Consider the following 18,118-nt stretch of genomic DNA (forward strand, 5'->3'; position numbering starts at 1 on the left):
GACAATGAACGCAGCCTCATTTTAAAACAATGCGCATGTTTCTATCTCTTTCCAGTCCGGAGAAAAAAAATCGGCGGCCTTAGAACTTGAATGCACCTCGTAAAACTAGGATTTCATGGTCGAGCGGCTGCTGATAAGCCACACATCATGTCGGTAAATGGCACGGTGTGGGTACGGCAAATGCCCGGTGAACTTCATCTGCCACCGTGTGTAGTGCCGACAGTAAAGTTCCGAGGCGGTTGTATTATGATGAGGTCGTCTTTTTCGTGGAGGTGGCTTGCACCCCTTGTTGTTTTGCGTTGCTCTATCACAGCACAGGCCCACATTGATATTTTAAGCAACAGTTGAAGAGCAATTCGGGGATGGCGATTGCATCTTTCAACACGATCGAGCATCTGTTCGTAAACCACGGCCTGTGTTGGAGTGGTTACACGACAATATCACCCCTGTAATGGACTGGCCTGCACAGAGTCCTGACCTGAATCCTATAGAGCACCATTGGAATGTTTTGGAACGTCGACTTCGTGCCAGACCTAACCTACCGGCATCGACACCTCTCGTCAGTGCAGAACTCCGTGAAGACTGGTCTGCCATTCCCCCAGAAACCTTCCAGCACCTGATTGAACGTATGCCTGCGAGAGTGGAAGCTGCCATCAAGTCTAAGGTTGGCCCAACACCGTATTGAATTCCAGCATTACCGATGGAGGACGCCATGAACTTGTAAGTCATTTTCAGCCAAGTGTCTGGATACTTTTGATCACGTAGTGTACCTGCGAGCCTACTCCGTATTCTTAAAGAGTTTGCAATAGCGCACCGTGTCAAACGCTTTCCGAAAATCTAGGAATATGGAATATTCACGCCGTTCTTAATCTAGGCTACGATGAATATCCTGTCAGAAAAGAGCAACATGAGTATTGCACGAGCGATGTTTCTATGAAAAAGTGCAGAATTCAAGTATAATGTTCTTCATTCTCAAGCAAGTTTATTATATTCTAACTGAGAACACGATCAAGAATTCTGCAGAAATCAAACCGATGTTAGGGATACTGGTGTGTAATTTTGTGGATCGGTTCTTTTACCCTTCATATATAAAGGAATAGCCTGTGCTTTTTGAGAGTAGTTTGGGACTTTGTTCTGTGCAAGACGCTGGCTATATATGCAAGCTAAATAAGGGGTGAATTCCATCCAGCACTCTTTGTAAAACCGAATTGCGGTTCCCCCCGATTCCTTAAAGAATCCAACTCCCCCGTACAAAAAAAATTCAGATTTTGTTTACTTTACTGGTTTTGAAATTATTTTTAAGCTTTGTTACGAGTCGCCAAAAGGACAAAATACCTCGAGTTTGAAAATTAATTATAATCAAAATACGATGTTTGAATTACTGTTAATTAAATACGAATGCTGATAAAAATACCTCTAATACTCTTCCAAGGAAAAACCTAATTTCTGTTTCAGTACTTGTGAGTGAATTAGATTAGAAAAGATAGATGAGTTTTGCTATTTGGGCAACAAAATAACTGAGGATGGTCGATTTTAGAGAGGGTATAAAATGTAACTAGCAATGGCAAGGAAAGCCTTTCTGAAGAAGAGAAATTTGTTAACATAGGGTATAGATCTAAGTGTCAGGAAGTTTGTTTTGAACGAATTTGTATGGAGTGTAGCCTTGCATGGATGCGAAACATGGACGATGAAGACAAGAAGATAACAGAAGTTTTCGAAATGTGGTGCTAGAGAAGGATGCTGAAGATTGGATATGTATATCACGTAAACTAATGAGGAGGTACTGAATACAATTGGGGAGGAGAGGAATTTACGGCACAACTTGATTAGAGGAAGGGATTGGTTGGTACGACACGTTCTGAGGCATCAAGGAATCACCACTTTAGTACTGGAGGGCAGAGTGGAAGGTGAAAATCGTACGACAGTGAAATACAGTCAGTTCAGAAGGATGTGGGTTACAGTACGTACTCGGAGATGAAGAGGCTAGCACAGGATAGAATAACATGGAGAGCTGCATCAAACCAGTCTTTAGACTGAAGACCACAACAACTATCCGATCAAAAAAAAGAATTGATGTATGTCGTGATAACGTCCTGTTTGATGTTATTTTCACTGTTTTTAATGTGATTTTTGTTTTTTACCACCTTTCATTCGGTTCAACAAGTATATTACATACCCTATATGCATGCAACCATGACAGGTGGCTCGTGAGGGACTCTCAGTGTCATTTCGGATGAACTAAATTATGTCTATAATTAGCCATAAACGTAGTTCAAAATTACATTAAAATAAGTTTGAACCATCAGACACATCGTAATCATGATGCAGGGCGTGTCTGACATCATGTGAATGACGTCAGTAGCCACTAGAGTAAACAGCTCCAGCCTCAGCTGAAATGGGGAAGAGGAGGGTGAGTCTTTCAGTAGTGCTATTTGTATTTACTTGCATGTCTTGATGAAGAGATATTGATGATTGACAGAAATCAGATATTATATCGAAATGAATTTGCTGCCTGTGAATGCTTTGTATCGCCTGTGTTACTGTAGATATCCGATCTGTGAGTTACATATGATAAACACTTCAGCTATCTATGCTTGCCTTAACCACTTCAGCTATCTGTGATCTCCTTAATTTCTTCGACTATCTGTGCTCCCCTTAACCACTTTGCCTATCTGTGGTCGCCTTAACCACTTCGACTACCTGTGCTTGCCTTAACCACTTTGACCATCTGTGCTCGCCTTAAGGTCTTTCGCTATCTGTGCTCACCTTAACCACTTCAACTGCACTCCTGGAAATGGAAAAAAGAACACATTGACACCGGTGTGTCAGACCCACCATACTTGCTCCGGACACTGCGAGAGGGCTGTACAAGCAATGATCACACGCACGGCACAGCGGACACACCAGGAACCGCGGTGTTGGCCGTCGAATGGCGCTAGCTGCGCAGCATTTGTGCACCGCCGCCGTCAGTGTCAGCCAGTTTGCCGTGGCATACGGAGCTCCATCGCAGTCTTTAACACTGGTAGCATGCCGCGACAGCGTGGACGTGAACCGTATGTGCAGCTGACGGACTTTGAGCGAGGGCCTATAGTGGGCATGCGGGAGGCCGGGTGAACGTACCGCCGAATTGCTCAACACGTGGGGCGTGAGGTCTCCACAGTACATCGATGTTGTCGCCAGTGGTCGGCGGAAGGTGCACGTGCCCTTCGACCTGGGACCGGACCGCAGCGACGCACGGATGCACGCCAAGACCGTAGGATCCTACGCAGTGCCGTAGGGGACCGCACCGCCACTTCCCAGCAAATTAGGGACACTGTTGCTCCTGGGGTATCGGCGAGGACCATTCGCAACCGTCTCCATGAAGCTGGGCTACGGTCCCGCACACCGTTAGGCCGTCTTCCGCTCACGCCCCAACATCGTGCAGCCCGCCTCCAGTGGTGTCGCGACAGGCGTGAATGGAGGGACGAATGGAGACGTGTCGTCTTCAGCGATGAGAGTCGCTTCTGCCTTGGTGCCAATGATGGTCGTATGCGTGTTTGGCGCCGTGCAGGTGAGCGCCACAATCAGGACTGCATACGACCGAGGCACACAGGGCCAACACCCGGCTTCATGGTGTGGGGAGTGATCTCCTACACTGGCCGTACACCTCTGGTGATCGTCGAAGGGACACTGAATAGTGCACGGTACATCCAAACCGTCATCGAACCCATCGTTCTACCATTGCTAGACCGGCAAGGGAACTTGCTGTTCCAACAGGACAATGCACGTCCGCATGTATCCCGTGCCACCCAACGAGCTCTAGAAGGTGTAAGTCAACTACCCTGGCCAGCAAGATCTCCGGATCTGTCCCCCATTGAGCATGTTTGGGACTGGATGAAGCGTCGTCTCACGCGGTCTGCACGTCCAGCACGAACGCTGGTCCAACTGAGGCGCCAGGTGGAAATGGCATGGCAAGCCGTTCCACAGGACTACATCCAGCATCTCTACGATCGTCTCCATGGGAGAATAGCAGCCTGCATTGCTGCGAAAGGTGGATATACACTGTACTAGTGCCGACAGTGTGCATGCTCTGTTGCCTGTGTCTATGTGCCTGTGGTTCTGTCAGTGTGATCATGTGATGTATCTGACCCCAGGAATGTGTCAATAAAGTTTCCCCTTCCTGGGACAATGAATTGACGGTGTTCTTATTTCAATTTCCAGGAGTGTATATGTGCTTGCCTTAACCACTTCACCTATATATGCTCATCTTAATCACTTCAGCTGTATGTGCTTGCCTTAACCGCTTGAACTATACATGCTCATGTTAACCACTTCAGCGGTATGTGCTCGCCTTAATCACTCCAGATATCTGTGCTCGCTTTGACCACTTTGGCTACCTGTGCTCGCCTTAACCACTTTGGTAGTCTGTGCTCACCTTAACCACTTCAGTTATACATCCTTGCCTTAGCCACCTCAGCTATCTGTGCTCGTCTTAACCACTTATGCTATCTATGCTCATGTACTGGACCGACCTAAGCTTCCACTCATCACATTGGCTGTCCCTGTAGCATATTCCCCTACACTGATCACTTAATGCTCGCAGCTTTGCCCTGTGTTCCCATACCAGCGCAAACGAGACTATGAGGAATTGGAACCCATGATGTTATCGTCTTATGGCTGCCTCGCCATGTAATATTTACTTGCACAGCTGACACTGACGACAATTGACAGCCATCCGAAATTAATTCGAAATAAATTCAGTGACTGGTATTAGCTGTGTTACGTATAGATATACTACCAGTTGTGGTGGCAGTCTTCATTCATAGCAAACATTCTTGCAGACGACATACGTGCGTATTTTTCCAATGTGGCGCTAGGTCTTTTTTTTTTCTTTTTAATGGAAACAGAATGGTGGATGTTTTGTGTATGGGGACCACACATGATGGAGACACAAATATTTGTCTTTATAACGAAGAGGATCCGATGCAATTTGAAGTTGACCGTTTACATGTATGAGAGTTTGACTTAATGTACTGCCTCCACCTCTTTACATACTGTGGCCCGGTGAACACAATGGCCATTATTTAATTACTAGTGTCCAACTCAGTTTTGCATTCCTACAAATCTACCTGAATACAGTTGGGTGCAGCTTATGTAGGGGAGTGGCTCTATTGACGAAATAAAACACATATACATGAGAAAGTAGCTCTGATCGTAGTATTGATTCTAGCAGCAGGCTCAGTGTATACTGCTTCACTCAAGGGTTGTCCGTACTTTTGGAGGCAGTGACGTACATGGATCGGAATGAAGGGGCCTGGATTTAGGTAACGTTGGGGAGTACAGGAAGTATGTCGTTTCAATGCACGAAAATTAGAGTGGTGCTAATACCTGAAGGTCAGTTCATACATAGATCTTCAGATGAGGTTTTTCAAATCTAAAACTACGAACAGACTCCACAAGCCACAGAACGGTGCATGGCGGGGGGAGGGGGGGGTACTTTATACCACTACTACGTACTTCCTCTCTTGATCCGCCTGCAAATAGAGCGATGGAAAACGCGACAGTCTGTCTGCCTTCGTAAGAGCCCTAATTTCTCGGAGCTTATCTCCGTGGTTTTTACGCGAAATGTACGTCGACAACGGGAAATTGTTCAGCAGGTGGTTTCTAAAACCGCTTATGAAAATTCCCTGCGTAGTGCCGCGCGAAAGAAACATCTCTCCACACATTCTGATTTGAGTCCACAGAAGCAGTAGGGCAGGGAGGAACCAGCGCACATTGATGGTTGCCTACAACAGGGGCAAGTATACACTCAGGGGTATACCTGTTATTCACCTTTGATTGACAAGTCCTTAGCCTATTGTTTGGTTAAGTGGTTCTCCATGTCAGCCGCACCCCTCCCACTCTCTTAGAAACTGGGCAGCACTTCAGATATCAAATTAATTGACTAATCCATTAAATTTATTACAGAATTGGCGGGAAGCGGGTCAATTGTGTCACTTTAGGTACTGACGAGCTGCTTCAGGTTTTTGAATAGCCTCCCTCTGCCCCCTACCACTGTACCGATTTCACTGACTAATTAAATAATTAAATCGAGTATGAAATACTGTTTAAAAAATTTAGTCAATGTGTGGAATACTGTATATTAAAACAATATATGGGATAAAAGACGGTGTATAGAATATAGATTATTTATTTAGTTAAAGCATTTCTCAGGAAATCGATTGCAGTGCGTAGAATATTGGTTAACATTTTCGAAAATGTGTGGAATAATGTTTACTTAAATATAAAACTTTGAACATAGCTGCTAAGGTTCAGTGATCGTGTCAGAATTATATTGTAACAAATAAGCCCTCGGTCACAAATATTAAGTCAAAATTGTCCTGGTTTCGACGCTACTATGAGCGTCGTCTTCAGAATTAGACTAACTGTACTAAAACATTAGGTATATAGTACATTAATAAAATTAAACTTTTTACTGACTTGAAAAGATGCAGTACAAACTTTAATTTTATTAATGTACTATATACCTAATGTTTTAGTACAGTTAGTCTAATTCTGAAGACGACGCTCATAGTAGCGTCGCAACCAGGACAATTTTGACTTAATATTTGTGACCGAGGGCTTATTTGTTACAATATAATGTTTACTTAAACAATTTACGCGATAGAAGGCGGTGTTTGGAATCTATTTTATTTATTTAGTTAAAGAATTTGTCGGCAAAGTGACTGCAGTGTACGGAATTATGTTTATTTAAACAATTTACAGGATGCAAGGTGGTGTATGGAATATAGTTTATTTAAAGAATTTGTCAGGAAATCGGAAAAGGTGACTCATTTCGGGATATGACAGTGGCATGAATATGATTCACCAGTGGTTGTAACCATTAAAAGACGTCTCAATAGGATCCAACGCAATAATGTATTTGAATGGAAAGACTTGATTCCAAATCTCAGACAGCATTTCTAGCAAAAAGCGTAACGCCATCAGCGACCCTTGTGTGTGCCTGTAGAACCAAGACCGCCTTTAATGCGGGGTGAAGGTAACATAGTAGATACACTCCTGGGATTGGAAAAAAGAACACATTGACACCGGTGTGTCAGACCCACCATACTTGCTCCGGACACTGCGAGAGGGCTGTACAAGCAATGATCACACGCACGGCACAGCGGACACACCAGGAACCGCGGTGTTGGCCGTCGAATGGCGCTAGCTGCGCAGCATTTGTGCACCGCCGCCGTCAGTGTCAGCCAGTTTGCCGTGGCATACGGAGCTCCATCGCAGTCTTTAACACTGGTAGCATGCCGCGACAGCGTGGACGTGAACCGTATGTGCAGTTGACGGACTTTGAGCGAGGGCGTATAGTGGGCATGCGGGAGGCCGGGTGGACGTACCGCCGAATTGCTCAACACGTGGGGCGTGAAGTCTCCACAGTACATCGATGTTGTCGCCAGTGGTCGGCGGAAAGTGCACGTGCCCGTCGACCTGGGACCGGACCACAGCGACGCACGGATGCACGCCAAGACCGTAGGATCCTACACAGTGCCGTAGGGGACCGCACCGCCACTTCCCAGCAAATTAGGGACACTGTTGCTCCTGGGGTATCGGCGAGGACCATTCGCAACCGTCTCCATGAAGCTGGGCTACGGTCCCGCACACCGTTAGGCCGTCTTCCGCTCACGTCCCAACATCGTGCAGCCCGCCTCCAGTGGTGTCGCGACAGGCGTGAATGGAGGGACGAATGGAGACGTGTCGTCTTCAGCGATGAGAGTCGCTTCTGCCTTGGTGCCAATGATGGTCGTATGCGTGTTTGGCGCCGTGCAGGTGAGCGCCACAATCAGGACTGCATACGACCGAGGCACACAGGGCCAACACCCGGCATCATGATGTGGGGAGCGATCTCCTACACTGGCCGTACACCACTGGTGATCGTCGAGGGGACACTGAATAGTGCACGGTACATCCAAACCGTCATCGAACCCATCGTTCTACCATTCCTAGACCGGCAAGGGAACTTGCTGTTCCAACAGGACAATGCACGTCCGCATGTATCCCGTGCCACCCAACGTGCTCTAGAAGGTGTAAGTCAACTACCCTGGCCAGCAAGATCTCCGGATCTGTCCCCCATTGAGCATGTTTGGGACTGGATGAAGCGTTGTCTCACGCGGTCTGCACGTCCAGCACGAATGCTGGTCCAACTGAGGCGCCAGGTGGAAATGGCACGGCAAGCCGTTCCACAGGACTACATCCAGCATCTCTACGATCGTCTCCATGGGAGAAAGGTGGATATACACTGTACTAGTGGCGACATTGTGCATGCTCTGTTGCCTGTGTCTATGTGCCTGTGGTTCTGTCAGTGTTATCATGTGATGTATCTGACCCCAGGAATGTGTCAATAAAGTTTCCCCTTCCTGGGACAATGAATTCACGGTGTTCTTATTTCAATTTCCAGGAGTGTATGATAGTGTTTTTAATAGCGCGGTCCTTACGTGAAATGTATGTTGCTGTTGGCAGAATCCTTTTGTGCTAGTCTCCAAACGTCGGTTCTCAATAGTGCTCCTCGAAAAGAACATCGCCTTAAGCCCAGGCATTCCCATTTGAACTGACTGGTGAGTGTAATCCAGCTACTGAAAATTACGCGCCATGAAGAGTGACTCTCTCAATAAATTTAATTAATTAGCCCGTCACTTCGACGTCAGTGACATGCCACCTGGTGGGCGGAGGACATGGCTAGGGCACCACAGATATGAGTTTTGACTCCCCGTTTTTTTCCGTTTGCGGTGGTACCATTCAACGATATTTCAGTCTTCTAACTACATAGGGAGAGACACCCATCGAAATAAAAATCTGATGGATTACAGAATTTATAAATTGGTACGTGGTTGTTGTTGTTGTTGTGGTCTTCAGTCCAGAGACTGGTTTGATGCAGCTCTCCATGCTACTCTATCCTGTGCAAACTTCATCTCCCAGTACCTGCCGCAACCCACATCCTTCTGAATCTGTTTAGTGTATTCATCTCTTGGTCCCGCTCTACGATTTTTATGCTCCACGCTGCCCTCCAATGCTAAACTGGTGATGCGTTGATGCCTCCGAATATGCCCCACCAACCGATCCCTTCTTCTTGACAAGTTCTGCCACAAATTTCTCTTCTCTCCAATTCTATTCAGTACCTCTTCATTAGTTATGTGATGTACCCATCTAATCTTCAGCAATCTTCTGTAGCACCACATCTCGAAAGCTTCAATTCTTTTCTTGTCCAAACTATTTATTGTCCACGTTTCACTTCCATGCATGGCTACACTCCATGCAAATACTTTCACAAACGACTTCCTGACACTTAAATCTATACTCGATTTTAACAAATTTTTCTTATTGAGAAACGCTTTCCTTGCCATTGCCAGTCTACATTTTATGTCCTGTCTACTTTGACCATCATCACTAATTATGCTCCACAAATAACAAAACAGATTTACATTCCCTCAGCATCACCCGATTTAATTCGACTACAATCCATTATCCTCGTTTTTCTTTTGTTGATATTCATCTTACAACCACCTTTCAAGACACTGTCCATTCCGTTCAACTGCTCTTCCAGGTCCTTCGCTGTCTCTGACAGAATTACCATGTCATCGGCGAATCTCAAAGTTTTTATTTCTTCTCCATGGATTTTAATACCTACTCCGAACTTTTCTTTTGTTACCTTTACTGCTTGCTCAATATGCAAATAGAATATCATCGGGGACAGGCTGCAACCCTGTCTCACTCCCTTCCAACCACTGCTTCCCTACCATATCTCTCGACTCTTATAACTGCCATCTGGTTTCTGTACAAATTGTAAATAGCGTTTCGCTCCCTGTATCTTACCCCTGCCACCTTCAGAATTTGAAAGAGAATATTCCAGTCAACATTGTCAAAAGCTTTCTCTAAGTCTACAAATGCTAGAGACGTGGTATTAACCGTATATTTACAACTTCTCTGAGCTGTTCCTTGAGAGGCAGTCCGAAAGTGAGGAGGCTCCTGTGACACTCGTGTATCTTAGCACTCAATCATGAGCCAGAAATGAGTTTCATATTCTAGTCCTGCGACGTAGGACGTGACAGATGAGAAGAGATATATTTCTACCTGATGAGAGAATACTTAGATGGAAATGCCATAGTCTTGTATAGCTACTTTCTAAAATAACTGGTATAAACGGCAGAAATCTACATTTCGCGTCAGAAATTCGAGGTGTATGGTCAATAGTATCGCTGCCTCGGATTGGGTAAAGTGGATTTCCGAAACTGCTGGGTCTATGTCGGGAAGGTTGGCTCTGAGCACTATGGGACTCAACTGCTGAGGTCATTAGTCCCCTAGAACTTATAACTAGTTAAACCTAACTAACCTAAGGACATCACAAACATCCATGCTCGAGGAAGGTTCGAACCTGCGACCGTAGCGGTCTCGCGGTTCCCGACTGCAGCGCCTTTAAACGCACGGCCACTTCGGCAGGCTGTCGGGAAGGGATTGTTTAGAACTAAAGTGCGCATCATTTACGACGACGGCCGAGTTTAGGTTCGTTGTGCGCATCTGACGTCACAGAACAGAGTCAGCCAATGGACAGACAACGACGTTGTCAGAGCTCGACTGCAGTGCGGAGCACGGACGAGTGTCTTCAGTTTTAGAAACGTTCAGTCATAAATAAAGTATTTGAACAAAAGCAATGTCTTGATAGCAGAATTTCTTTTATAGAAATTTGGGAAACAGCATTCTTTATACCAATTGCTTCATATTCTATTAATTAATTAAAGCAAACAACAATAAGCCCTCTAATTCAGGTGATAGCAAGGAAAGGTTTGTATCATTCTCATTAATCGCTTTTCCGCAACAAAGAACAGCGGTAATTGTTTATTTCCTGTTGTACTTAGACGAAACATGAGTAATTCATAGTCATACCAACAATGTTTGTCGGTGTCTTGCGTGACATTTTAAAGTCCTCCAGGAGATCTGTTGCATGATAAGCTGCGTTAGTGTAATGGTTAAAGTGTATGTCTGCTTAGCGAAACGTTCTGAGTTCAAAACTTGTTCGGTGCTCAATATTTTCTTTATTTAAAAACAATATCTAAGTGTCTTACTTTGCGAATTTTATTCGTTTGAATGTAATTTTTGAAATTTCTAATGGCAACTAAAATCGACCATACGGGAAGTATACTCTATGGACTTTTACCTCTGCAAACTCTTCAAAATTTCGTGCAATTGTTTACTACATCGAATGCTGCACAATAGCTGCGTTGAACATCGCAACAAAATTCAGCCATTTATGGGGGGAAGGCATCAGTCAAGAAGATGAGTAAAAATCAAAATTTTGGGCCAAACAGTTTATGTGAAATCTGTAGTGTCACCGCCAGACACCACACTTGCTAGGTGGTAGCCTTTAAATCGGCCGGGGTCCGCTAGTATAAGACGGACCCGCGTGTCGCCACTGTCAGTGATTGCAGACCGAGCGCCGCCACACGGCAGGTCTAGAGACACTTCCTAGCACTTGCCCCAGTTGTACAGCCGACTTTGCTAGAGATGGTTCACTGACAAATTACGCTCTCATTTGCCGAGACGATAGTTGGCATAGCCTTCAGCTACGTCATTTGCTACGACCTAGCAAGGCGCCATTATCAATTGCTATTTATCTTGTGATGCCTGTACCGTCAGACCAATGTTCACCAATTATGGATTAAAGTTAAGTATTCCATCAGCTACGTACTTTATTTGCTACTATAAATTCCCTTAACTGTTCCAGACCTCACGCCAGCCTGCGTGAGCTTAAACGCGTGCCTCTCGGCTACCAATCATAGTGGCTTGGCTGTCTTGCCAAGTCACAACGAAATCGAACGATAAAGTGTGTCAAGGCAGTCGAAACACCGTGTGTCTGCACAGGCGAGCAGTGCAGTGATGACAAAATCAGGCACAGTGCGGAATGCAGGGAGCACGTCTCTGTAGCAGCGAAAGGGTTAATGCGGCCGGGGTGGCTTTACTTACTGCGTGCTCCCCCCTTAACGTAAGTTTGCGAACTATACTATGGCGCTGCTTCTCTTGGCGCGTACAACTGGCAACGCAGCAATCTCTCGCGTCTGGGCGGGCATGCGCGAGCCGCCAACGTAAAAGAATTGAACTATAGTGTATACGTCCAAGCAGCAGCTGCTAGTTTGGCAGCGCCGCGCAGCTGCCTGCAGCGCGGACACGAGCATTCCACAGCCAGAAAAAAAAAGCACTACGTCTTCAGGCCACAAGTGGCCCATCGGGACCATCCGACCGCTGTGTCATCCTCAAATGAGGATGCGGATAGGAGGGGCGCATGGTCAGGACACCGCTCTCCCAGTCGTTATGATGGTTTTCTTTGACCGGAGCCGCTACTATTCGGTCGAGTAGCTCCTCAATTGGCATCACGAGGCTGAGTGCACCCGGAAAAATGGCAACAGCACATGGTGGCTGGATGGTCACCCATCCAAGTGCCGGCCACGCCCGACAACGCTTAACTTCGGTGATCTCACGGGAACCGGTGTATCCACTGCAGCAAGGCCAGAAGTAACAGATTAACTCAGCCTGTGACGTATAAAGACAATACACCGACCTGTCCCACCTTGTGCACAGCGACGAGGCCTGGCGAAGTAGCCGGTGTGCTGGGCGAGAGCGACACAAGCGGACGTGCCCGCGCTGCGCGAGAGGAGATTCAAAATGACGGCATGACGGCACTTTGCACTGGACGTATTGTCGACATCCCATCTCCTTCTTCTCCAGTCATCCCCACACGTTCTCCACGGCCGGCTGCGGTACACCATGGCATACACGCGCGTCCGCGACTGCGGCTATCATCGTGGCAGTAAGAATGGGATTCAGGATAGGAAATTTTACTCGAGGCATCCCGAGAAAAATAGATTTACAGCGCGTTTCTGCAGCTGAAAAGTCAGTTGAAGACCTGGTAAAGGAAAGAAGACAGACAACAAGAAACCAAAAGAGAAGCCTTGAAGGACAAGACGACCCAGAGTACAAACGTTGCGCCTTCTGGGAGTGGGACGCTCGTGGGTGGGCCTCGGGAAACGAGCGCGCGGGGTTTGCGACTGTCTTCGGCTACTCTATGTGATCGAAAGTATCCGGACACCTGCCTGAAAATGACCTAAAAGTTCGTGGCGCCCTCCATCGCTAAAGCTGGAATTCGATACCGCGTTGGCCCATCCCTAGCCCTGACGACAGCTTCAACTCACTCTCGCAGGCATACGTTCGATGAGGTGCTGGAAGCTTTCATTGGGGAATGGCGGCCCATCCTTCACGGAGTGCTGCACTGGGGAGAGGTAGTGATGTCCATCGGTGAGGCCTGGCACGAAGTCTGCGTTCCAAAACATCCCCCACCGAGCGAGGTGGCGCAGTGGTTAGCACACTGGACTCGCATTCGGGAGGACGACGGTTCAATCCCGTCTCCGGCCATCCTGATTTAGGTTTTCCGTGATTTCCCTAAATCGTTTCAGGCAAATGCCGGGATGGTTCCTTTGTAGGGCACGGCCGATTTTCTTCCCAATCCTTCCCTAACCCGAGCTTGCGCTCCGTCTCTAATGACCTCGTTGTCGACGGGACGTTAAACACTAACCACCACCACCACCACCACCACCAAAACATCCCAAAGGTGTTCTATAGGATTCAGGTCAGGACTCTGAGCAGGCCAGTGCATTAGTTGGGATGTCATTGTCGTGTAACCACTCCGCAACAGGGCGTGGATTACGAACATGTGTGTTGAAAGATGGAGTCACCATCCAGAATTGCTCTTCTACTGTGGGAAGCAAGAAGGTGCTTAAGGGGGGACGTTGATGAAAAACACACACTATTTCAAAACTTCAACAAATCCACGTTTTGGAGATGTGCTTAAGGGGGGACGTTGATGAAAAACACACACTATTTCAAAAATTCTACAAATGCACGTTTTGGAGATATGGCAATGTAATTTTCTACCACGCTTTACATGAAAGTAACACATTTACATATAAAATCCTTTGATTATATATATCCAACTTTTTTTCAATGAAATTTGAAGTTTTATTTTCAAAAAAATAATGTATGTTCCTTTTTCTCAGGAAGTATTCAAAACATTTCTACAAAAATTACTCTGTTTCATCTATTTATACGAGGGTAATCCCAAAAGTAAGGTCTCCTATTTTTTTTATAAGTACATAGACCTGTTTATTCCTACAATCGTTTACATCAGTTTACAGCCTGAACATTTAGCTATTTTTCGACATGATCACCATTTCTGTCGATGCATTTTTGTAGACGCTGTGGCAATTTTTGTATGCCCATGTCATACCAGCTCGCCGCCATGCTGTTCAGAGAGTTACGAACCTCTTCCTTCACCTCGTCGTCGGAGCTGAATCGCTGGGACCACAAGAAACGCTGACACGTACTGTGAGACTCTGAAAAAACTCAAACGGGCAATTCAGAACTGGAGAATCGGAATGTTGAGCAGAGGCGTACACATCCACCTTGACAACGCTCTCCCACACATCGCTCGGCAAACCGTTGCTCTCCTGCAACAGTTTCAGTGGAACATAATCACCCACCCACCCTAAAGTCCTGACTTGGCGCCCAGTGACTATCACCTGTTTCCTAGGTTAAAAGAACATTTGACTGGTAAGCGATTCAGCTCCGACGACGAGGTGAAAGAAGAGGTTCATAGCTTTCTGAACAGCATGGCGGCCAGCTGGTATGACACAGGTGTACAAAAACTGCCCCAGCGTCTACAAAAATGCATCGACAGAAATGGTAATTATGTCGAAAAATAGCTAAATGTTCAATCTGTAAACTGACTCTAAACAATTGTAGAAATAAACAGGTCTTTGTACTTATAAGAAAATAGGAGACCATACTTTTGGAATTACTCTCGTATGTTGTAAGCTTCTCTCATGAGATCTTTGGAACAGGTCAAATAGGACAATTTAAATAATTTTTTTTATTATAATTCCACAAGAACAATTTTAAATTCATGGAAAATTCCAAGCACTTTGCCCCATATCTCAGCTTGCAATCAGAACTTCAAAATTTTCTCTTGATAAAACGTTTATTAGGTTTACAGAAATAAGTGTACAAAATTTCATAATTCTAGCATTCGTAGAATCGGAGGAAAAGGTACATAAACTTTAAAAAACTAGCTTTTGAGGAAATGCAATTTAAAGTTCAATCTAACTTCTTTCCTTATGTCACTTCTTCAGAAGGCACCACATTTGTATTCTGGGTCATCATTCCCTTCAAGGCTTCTCTTCTGGTTTCTTGTCGTCTGTCTTCTTTCCTTCACCAGGTCCTAAACTGACTTTTCAGCTGCAGAGACGCGCTGCAAATCTATTTTTCTCAGGATGCCTTGAGTAAAATTTCCTATCTTGAACCCCCATTCTTTCTAATACCTTCATCCTCCCTTCGTTCCCATCATTAAATACAATAGCTGCATCACAAGTTTCAATTCTGACAACTGTAGCAGATGCAAATGTGTTTTTAGGGCATCGTTTCCATATGAGTGAATTTAGAGGCTCATTTGGATTTTGGATTTTGCCATGAACACACTTTTTGAGAAGTGCAGGATCGGCCAGAAACCTGTACGTGTGCTTGAGAATATCTAGGATACAATTTGGAAGACTTTCGTTGTGAATGTAGGGGTTGTTATCCCTCTGAGCCTGTAGATATTTACACCAGCTAATGTGACACAGATTATGAATAGGGTGTTCACCTGTTGACAACATGTGGAAATATGTAGCCCATACTGCACTTTTCATGTCATTTACACTGGATAGGTTCTGTCTAACAGCCTTGCCATTATACACTTGAAGACAGTCTATCATCTTCTTTGTGAGTCTGTTGTCTCCACCAGTACCCCCTTTCCGTTTTTCAAGTTCTTGCCCTTCATGTTACTGACAAATTTCCTCAATATTGAGCCCATTCTCTTCTTGATCTGAACTATGCATTCAAGTTTCTCAGTTGAAAGTTCTCCATAAGGTTTTCTCTCATTCACAGACTTGAATGCACTTGAGTCACCGTACCCAAGATATTTCACACGTTCCTTGACAGAGCTCTTAAAAATAATTTGCATACAACCTCCTTCCATTCCACCACTAGAACCACAAAATGTTTTGCTGCAGTTATGTCCTTTTACATCTTCTTCACATTCTCCACTAAGTGCACAGTTATGGAAGAATATTCTCGTAAGTTAAACATCTAGTACCTTACCTGTGTCAATACTTGACACACCATATAAGGATGTATGCCCTCTTTTCATGAATGTACCATCACATGACGCAACAAGATCTGTTCTAACATGAACAGAATCGTTCGCATCAAACGGGTCATTTTCTGATATAGCTTCTATTGTAGCTGCTATCATACTGTCCTCAGAAATTGCATTTTCCAGTACACAGTTTATTTGTGTAAATCTTAATATATGGCGCTGGCATATTCATTATTCCACACAATAAATTTTACCCTTCTCTCCCAACTCCAATGCACCTCAGTCCTTAGGTAAACCCCGTATTAGCTTCATAGTACCAGTTTTTACATTTAGAAGTTTTCAATGAGCTATCAGCATCGCATTTTTTGCACAGAATATGGGAAGCCTACTCCCTTACCATCATCTATAATCTGAAAGTTATCACTACCACATGTCTTAAAAACATAAGAAAATTTCACTGCTGCAGTCAGTAATTCAAGGTCAATTAATCTAAATCCAGTGTATCGAGATTCATCACTGCAGTATGCACCATTCACCTCACCAATTTTTCTCTTGGAGCGGCTGGGAGACGAGTTCACATTTCCAGCAGATGTTCTTACTTCGGACGTAGCCTCATTGCCGGTTTGTCGTTGTTTCTCACGTCTTCCATTCACTAACTTATTCAAATGCAGTTTATCCAGTTTTTTATACACTCTTTGTGATCGTGGCATAACTGAATGAAGAAGGACTCGAACACGTGTATAAATCTCTTTTCACTATCACAAGGTAAAAAAAGAATTGCTTCGTCAAAAATGATGCAACTAGTTTGTTACTGTTTATAAGATACGGAACAGAGTCTAAGATTATCTATAAAACCAAAGAGTATCTATCACGGCCTTCTAGATGTATCCCGCACACGTTTGGTTGAAAGTAATACACAGAATCTGATCTGGTATTGAAGTGCTGCTTCAAAACGTGGGCGCGGCAGGGAGGCAGAATCATACTTTTAATTAATTTTCAGGCACCTCGCATGCGATTTGAACACTGAAACTTTGGGAACTTATTGTCTATGAGTTGTACTAAACAAATAAAAAATAAATCGAAAATTGACATTTTTGATCAGTTTCATCAACGTCCCCCCTTAAATCATCAAAATGGTTCAAATGGCTCTGAGCACTATGGGACTTAACTTCTAAGGTCATCAGTCCCCTAGAACTTAGAACTGCTTAATCGCCACGCGGGGTTAGCCGAGCGGTCTTTGGCGCTGCAGTCTTGGCCTGTGCGGCTGGTCTCGGCGGAGGTTCGAGTCCTCCCTCGGTCATGGGTGTGTGTGTTTGTCCTTAGGATAATTTAGGTTAAGTAGCGTGTAAGCTTAGGGACTGATGACCTTAGCAGTTAAGTCCAATAAGATGTCACACACATTTGAACATTTGAACAACTACTTGAGCCTAACTTACCTAAGGACATCACACACATCCATGCCGGAGGCAGGATTCGAACCTGCGACCGTGGCGGTCGCGCGGTTCCAGACAGTATCTACATCTACATCTACATCTGCATCCATACTCCGCAAGCCACCTGACGGTGTGTTGCGGAGGGTACCTTCAGTACCTCTATCGGTTCTCCCTTCTAATCCAGTCTCGTATTGTTCGTAGAAAGAAGGATTGTCGGTATGCCTCTGTGTGGGCTCTAATCTCTCTGATTTTATCCTCACGGTCTCTTCGCGAGATATACGTAGGAGGGAGCAATATACTGCTTGACTATTCGGTGAAGGTATGTTCTCGAAACTTTGACAAAAGCCCGTACCGAGCTACTGAGCGTCTCTCCTGCAGAGTATTCCACTGGAGTTTATCTATCATCTCCGTAACGCTTTCGCGATTACTAAATGATCCTGTAACGAAGCGCGCTGCTCTCAGTTGGATCTTCTCTATGTCT

This window comes from Schistocerca cancellata, chromosome 11 (assembly GCF_023864275.1).
Source record: "Schistocerca cancellata isolate TAMUIC-IGC-003103 chromosome 11, iqSchCanc2.1, whole genome shotgun sequence".
NCBI classification, from domain to species: domain Eukaryota; kingdom Metazoa; phylum Arthropoda; class Insecta; order Orthoptera; family Acrididae; genus Schistocerca; species Schistocerca cancellata.